The sequence below is a fragment of the Armigeres subalbatus genome, chromosome 2 (genome assembly GCF_024139115.2).
Source record: "Armigeres subalbatus isolate Guangzhou_Male chromosome 2, GZ_Asu_2, whole genome shotgun sequence".
NCBI classification, from domain to species: domain Eukaryota; kingdom Metazoa; phylum Arthropoda; class Insecta; order Diptera; family Culicidae; genus Armigeres; species Armigeres subalbatus.
The window spans coordinates 433,884,955-433,893,036 of NC_085140.1; positions in this window are offsets into that span (position 1 = coordinate 433,884,955).

The following is an 8,082-nucleotide window of genomic DNA, read 5'->3' on the forward strand; positions in this document are numbered from 1 at the left end:
TTTTATTCTTGTGTTCCTTTCTTCATGTCTTCTCGTATTCCTGTATTCTTGTTCTCTTGTATTCTTGTTTTCTAGTTTTGTTGTCTTATTTGTAGTATTCTCTTTTTCCAATTATTTCAAAGCTGCATGTGTTTTTCTATCTTGTCTAATTTCTGCACAATCGTCTGATAGTCCACAGCCTTCCGAACAACATTTATGCACTAACCATTACCGGTTCGACTCACTATGCTAATGCAGAAACACGCGCTCGTCATAAAATATGCAACGTGCGGCTAGCAGATTATGACACAAATGATGAAATATAGGGAATTACATGCGCTTTCAGTTGCATCTTCAGCCACTACCGTTCTGGTGCCTATCTGGCATGCACCACCGACCAACGTTTCAGTCTAATGTGGCAAATGCGCTAATGCCATGGAGGCCTTCGGTCGGTACGCGATTTAGAGCACCCTCCAGCAGGAAATGGGTGTGGTTCGTATCGCTGTTGTTTGGCTGGTCGCGCGCTTAGTCGTCCCTCGAAGTAGACAAAATGTCAAACGGTGTGTGGGGTGCGATATGGGATGGAAAAATCGACACTGGGTTCGATGATTATCGCGTCGTTAAAACCTTCTAGTTCTTCATGTAGAAAATATCACTGCCAATGCCGAAACCATAGACGATAATCGTGAGTCTATCTCGAGCAATCATCTGAAAATCATCGTGAAATCCAAAATGGTAAAACTAGCTAAAAGCATCCATCATTTTGCATTCAGGAAGTTGAACAGAAATAATGTTTGTGTATTTGTGCTTAGAAAATTATCTTGATCATTGCACAGCTGTCTTCAAAGACACACAGTACCGTGAAGTGCATCCACTGCCATTAATCTCGCCTTGAATACTCGAACTGGCTCTGTCTATCCTCAGTTTTGTCTTTTAGATATTCATCCTATCATCACCGTTCTTTTTCGGCATTTGGGCGCCACCTATCCTGTCCGCCCGTTGCGTTGTGATGTTTGTTGTTCTTCGATCCGACTTCAATCGGTCGTTCTGACCATTCATCTCGTGAAGGTCTTCTAAATTTGGAAGACGATGACGTATGATGACTTACATCATCATCATGGTTTGTTTTGTTTACTTATTTTGAAGATGTATATTGGTTTTACTTCTAAAATATAAAAAACTGGAAAGCAGCCTTGATTTTTCCGTTTGTTTATTGAAAAAAAAATCGCGAATGATTTAAAACTAATTTAATCGCGAATGTTGCGTAATTCAGTAAAGGCACTAAAATCCTACAAAAACTTTTCCTGCGCAATGAACCCAACTCAAATCAGTTGTTATTTTCCTTCGTGCCACCAAACTGCTTGCAAAACAAAATCAACTACAAGATGAGTATCGCATTCCAGATGACGACCGGCCCACGAACATTGCACATGTATTCGCAGTTTCATGAATTCGCTCGCAAGTAAACACCGAATCGAGTGCACTGCAGTTCGCCTTCGCGCGCGCTCTAATCGGTAACAACATCTGTTTTGCATATGGATTTCTCATCTCTGTTTTGTAGAGCTTAGCATCCATAATGTAATGTGCCACGCGCACTCGTCTCGAGATGTCGCTTCGGTCGATCGCGTCCGGGTTTAAAGCTTCAGTATGGTGCATATAGCCACACCAAAACCGGGGCGGAGATGAACTCCCTGCGTTGTTGGGTGCCGAGTGTGGACTGGGGAACGAGGGTAGGGCAATTTATGTGTATCAATGTGGAGCACAATGTTTGTTCGAAATCGAAACCAGCGCCTGGTTAATGTATAGTGGCAGATTAAAAACTCCCATTTTAGAATCAACGTGGATGTAGATGCATGTAGGAAACAAATATTGTTAGTGTGATCAAACATTATACAAACATGCAAGGGAGATGCAGAACTTGTCACTGTGCATACTCTGAACGTTAAAAATGCAAAAAAATACCTGTTATTCATATGCCTTGTGTATATTCCAGAGATGTTTTCCGATCACATATAAATTTAGTATTTCGAATGTTCTGACCCACCATCTGCATTATTGATTGCTAATTTGTACAATAACTTCTAAGAGTCAATACGTGCCGATCAACTCTCGTAACACAATCATATATCGAAGCATCAACCGCAGATGTCATTTTCCGTAGTTGTGGGGTAGTAGAGGCCCTCCAACTGCAGTCCCAATCTTACTACGTGGTCCTTCTGACCCAGGTCCGTCGGGGGGAACAGTCGTTACGGAGTGCTGTCCTTGATGACCAGCATTAGCAAAGCGATAAGCAGTGGGGTGACCAAGAGCTCCGCAATGGCTCTAAATTGTCGGAAGCGTTGCACTATGGATCTGTTTATGGTACCTGAAAAGAACTTCCTACTTATTACTCCAACCCGAGAAAATTGAACTAGGGAAGATCGACACCGGCCATCGTGCACAGATTCCGGTCCCCTTGTAGGAGGATCCTGGGACCTGTTAAATGGATGCAGCGGATGAGACAGATTTGCAGTAAATATCGATGCAACCAGTATCGGCGGAATAAGCAGCTCTAACATAACGTTCCCTAGCAGCCTAATTCAAGTTGATTTGGTTGCAGCAACTCATTCTTCTTCTTCTTCGTCAATGCCTCTACATTCTAACTGGAACTTGACCTATTTTTCAAGAAAATTATTTTGAGCTTTTTAGTGGAATGTCTTCACTTGTCATAAGACGAGTTTGTACAATCCCATTTAAGTCGAGTCAAGTACGAGACACTGAAGACGGCCTTACTGTTGAGGTCGAAATACGTATCTGTCAAGGTACAATTAAGTGGTGGAATTAAATGGGATTGTACAAACTCGTCTTATGGCAAGTGCTACTTTTCAACTTAATATTCTATTAGCATTTCTCAGTTATCAATTGAAAGATTTTCTATGCTCGCCATTGCATGAGTATGTATCTTGTGTGGCAAGAACAAGGGATACACTTATGCTCAGTATCCAGAATGTTTCCAACCCGAAAACAGCCTAGACCGGACCGAGAATCGAACTCGCCATCTCTGGATTGGCAATCCTCGCAAGGCTACTGGAGACCCGAGCAACAACTCATACGTGACCTAATTTGGTTGTATACGAGTAACAGAAATTGATCTTCAAGTGGTGGGCTACTCGGGTTTGAAGGCCGCCGAAAGAGTTTTGGTGAAGTAAGCAAGTTAAGGCAGGTGAGTTCCAAGCCAATAGGAGGTGACTGTCAAAAATAGCCTAACCTATCTTTAGGCGAAAGGTCCTATTTGTCCTGTACGGCTTGGATTTGGCTCGGGTCATGGTTGTAGCCCTGATTTTGCAGCTGACTTTTATGGCTTCCCCTGGGCCCTGACCTAAGCGAATCCATCGTCACGACGGCGACATCTAGTCGCCGCGATTCTATCGCTATTGGATCGCTGCAGGCAATGTTCCATTTACGCTTCCGTCGCCAAAATCGACCATCGGATCTTATAATGCAAGTTGGCTAAGCGTCAAACGTGGAGTAGTTGGAGTCATACCTTTGCAGCAGAAGACTTTGAGTCAAGAAAGGATTGCATTCATCCACTTGATTCTCAAATGTCTCGGGTGTACCTCAATGGAGTAATCTTGGGCCACTTTTTTCGAAATCTATTTCAACGATGTCGCAGCTGTGCTAGGCGTTGGAAGCAAAATTTTATAAGCTGATGATCTCAAGATCTATGTTGTCGTTGAAAGTCTTGCCAACTATGACCTACTGCAATTCTTGTTGAATGCTTTCGTCCGTTGGTGCGAAGCTAATCGCATGACGCTTTGGATAAACCTCCATCGCTCTGCAGCCGTTGTTCAAATGGATTACAAAATTGGCGAAACATAAATTCAGAGGGTCAGTCAAATATGAGATTTGGGTGTCTTGCTTGATTCGAGACTAACCTTCAACGATCATCGTTCAGCAATCTTCGATCATGCAAATCGTCAGCTGAAGTTCATCACAAGGACAACACAAGATTTCACCGACATTCGGTGTCAAAAAAACACTCTACAACTCGGTAGTTCGTTCGATTTTAGAATCCTCATCTGTTGTATGGTGTCCATAGCAAGCGAACTGGATTGGCAGGCTGGAACTGGATTTATACGAAATGCTTCCATGGAGGGAACGTGTCAATAGAAGCCATCAACGGATGCTCGCTACAAATTTTCATCGATATTTATATGGCTATTATGAACCGATGTCTTCTATAATGAGTGGCTTCAATGATGTTGTCTACTTGTTTTACTTTGGTATGGTCTTCGTCAGTGTCTAGACAGAAAATTAAAGGTTCTTTGTACCCAATTAATGCTTAAGCATCACAAGTATTAAAAAACAACCTTCTTGATATGGTCAATGCGTAGAATAACAAACAGATTACAAAATATCATGCTCTAGTAGGATGAGTGTCATGTATTGATCATTTCGGAGGAATTTTAGGATAACGTACAGTGGTCACTTAAGTCTATGTGCATTGATCACGAGGAGGCCTTCACTGGCCATTCAAGTCCATAAGTAAGGGTCATGACAATAATGTCTTACTCAAAGTGCATAACTTTTGTTTTGTGAAACCACGCTCTTCTAGGTCGAATTTCATTAAGCCCAGGATGAACTGCTTTCGTTGTTTATCCTCTGCTCCTGCTACATTCTATTAGGCTTGCTGCTACGCAAATGGGAGAGAATTTCTAAAATTATACTTCGAAAGGCCGAAAATCACGCCGAAAATTGGCCTAAGAACCTATGTTCTTTCAAAACCGATTTTAAGAACTAGAATGGCCAAATTGAAAAAAAATGTCTGTAACGACATCCGCGGAATCCATATCCTGAATTTAGTTCCAAAAGATTAAAAATTGGTTCAAAAATCAAATTGGGGTCATTTTGTCCCGCTAATGCACAATGTATCACTTTTGTTTAATGCACTAGGAAGGATAAATAAACATCTTTAACTTTCTTGCCCCCCTTCGCTTGAACGATGACATTTGTTATGTCAAAAGTCATTCAAATTTCTGAGCTAATTTGCTTGTAGTTTGACAGAGCACCAGCCATTTGAAGTTTTCATGGCATTTACTACGTCAACAGTATTTTTAGTCAAGAAAAAAACGTTTCGCAAGAACTGTCCATTGACCTTTTAAAATATATTATTACGTCGTCAGCAAAAGAAATAAATCTTTTGAAATTTAAATTGAAATTGAAACTTTTGATAATAAAATTATGTGCAGCTTTTTTGTGGAATATCTTCACTTTTCATAAGACGAGTTGGTAATATCCCATTTAATTCCACCACTTGAGTCAAGTACGAGACACTGAATACGGCCTTACCTACTATTGAGGGTGAAACACGTATCTGTGAAGTTACAATCAAGTGCTGGGGTTAAATGGAATAGTACTATTCGGTATTAACTGGTTTTATGACAAGGAAGATCGTCTTTGGTTGGTTGGTTGTGCCAGTTGGTTAGGAGTGCCAGCGAGTGGCGAACGAGGAAAATGTTGCTAGGAGTCGAATGCTAGTGGCTCCTATCCGTTCCAACAGAGAGCGGTACAGTGTAGCAAGGGCAGAAGAGAAACGAATCCACCGCAGAAAAAAAGGCAACACGAAGAGATTGTGATAGCTGAAGTGCAGGAGAACATAGATAGAAACTATATGCGGAGGTTTTACGCAACTGTCAATGACGCACGGCATAAGACTGTGCCAGTGCCCACCTTGTGCGATGACCGAGAGGGGAATTTTCTGACAGACAAGACTATGGTGGCAGCCAGGTGGAAGGAGCACTTTGAAGATTTGTTGAACGGTGAAAATGAAGGTGTAAATATTAAGGAGCCTTCCTGAACATGTAAGTAAGCAGCTGCATCAATAAATTCACCACATTATCCAGAAAATATGGGAAGTTGAAGAACTGCCTGCTGTCCTTTTTTCAAATTCGTTTGCAGCTCAACTTTGAAAGAAACGTAATCCAATGTATTAGTTGTTCGATTTTTCGGTATTAGCTTCACCACATCGGTACAACATGATAACGGAACGTTTAGCGAATCTGATATCATTTTACTAATGTCATCCTCTCTAGCATTTTACGCGGTATTGAATGAATAAAGCGAGAACGTTTCATGATGTGACACTTGCAATGAAAACTGGTCGTGTTTTGGTCCTGTTGTTTCAGAAGCCTAGGTCTCCTTATTTATTGCATCAAGCAGTACGGATTTAGAAATCGGTGTTGAGTGCGGGCACGGGATTGCAGTTTCTGATTTCAGGGCGACATTAGCAAGTGCGTTAGCAATTTCCTTCACGGCGCATTTTAGTTCGATAGTTTCATCTTCTAACGAACGGAAGGGCAAAGTGATCGTAGCAACATCGATAGTCGTGCTTTCTCTTCTCTTGCAGAAATGTTCCATACAGCCAGCGCAGATCCAGATGATGTTTCTATTTTCCAATGCACACAATTCATTTTCGGTTAAACCAACATATTCAGCGTGGAATGTTTGACCACAGTCTCCTTCGCATACAGTAATCAATTCTATGTACATATCTATAGACCGTAAGCATTTTTCGCAATTCTTCTCCATGGTGATTAGATTATTGCGCACAATTGGATATATCCGCAGTATACTGCTTAATGTACGTTGAAACACTCAATGCAAACACATTTGTACACTAATGTATTTATCACGGACTAAAGTTGAATCTGGAACTTTTTTTTTATATTTCTTGCAACTTATTTAACGTTTATATTCAATGTAAGCACAGCGAGGAAAACATCAGAGCAACGAAACAGTCAACAGTTCGTAGAGCTATCGTTTTTGTTGCACATAGATGCCGAAAAATGGCTGTAGTAGTACTTCCAACACCCACGTTCAAGTCTATATATGACAAAAAGCACCGAAATGCCATAATATTTTTAGGACCATTTTGAGGTTTTGTTCTGGAGCAAACCACTGTGGAGAGTGGCCCGAGACCCATGTAAAGGTGCAACAAGTTTCTTGGTTGTTCAATGTTCATTGTAAGGATTAAGTAGTGCTGATAATTCTTTGATAATAAGTTTGAAACGTCGTCGCCGTTTCAGCGAATATGATGGACACATGATCCTGTACACTGTCGGCTTGTGATACATGCTTGATGTAAATATTGGAAAAAATGTATAGAAACTACAAAGCTTTGGCCAAGGTTTGTTAGAATGTTTCCAAGGTATTTCCAGATTCGTCGTATACGAACGAATATCCTTTTTGAAAATATTTTGAAAGCAGTCGTCGACCCGGATGAATCTGATCTATCTGCTTCGGAGTATGGAGGAGTAGGGTAGCTCAAAAAGTCGATTTTGCTCAACAACGCTCGTCAGATTCTGTCTCATGTGTCCTCCATAAATTTGAGGTGATTTGGATTAAAACTGATTTAGCACAAGTCGTTTCAAATATGCATGGAAGATAGTAGGGGAAATTAAAATTTTCATCATACTGATTACGTCCATCCGCTTTATACCGGTCACCACGTTGACGGATCAAATCGCCTTAAATTTTCCAAGGAGCCGATGGCCCTTAATCCTATGGACAAGATGAGCCAAAGAGCTATCTACCACAGCAGCAATGGTATGTACCGGTTCAAGAAATGGAACTTGGATATTTTAAACAAAGTAACAAACTGTTTCATGGAACCATCATTAAATACAAATGTTACTATGGCAAGCTGTTGGTCTACAGTCACTGGCAGCTTACGGGGTGGGCGCACAAGACCTGTTTTCTCCCGGGTCCCAGGGTGTTGTTTAGATGGGAGAGTTTCCGACGAGATACCGTAGGGGTAGAAGCGGTGACGGTGTTGCGCAGTGAAGTGGGCTTTGCAAGGGTTGATGACGGTCGTCTGATGGCCTGTCGAGGGCAGCACTGGCGGCGAATGGCTTTAATCGATGATGGCATTGGCTTTTGGATGGCTTCAATAGAAGCGAGCTTGGCAATGGTGTAGAGTTGGCGGCGTGAAATGGCTTCAGGGAAGCAAGCAGTGAGTTATCCGGAACTGGATTGATGCCTAACGACGGCTGGCTGGTGGTCTATCCAGGGACGGCATCGAGTGGTTTGATTGGTGGCGCTGTTTAAAGACGTACCAAGACTTGG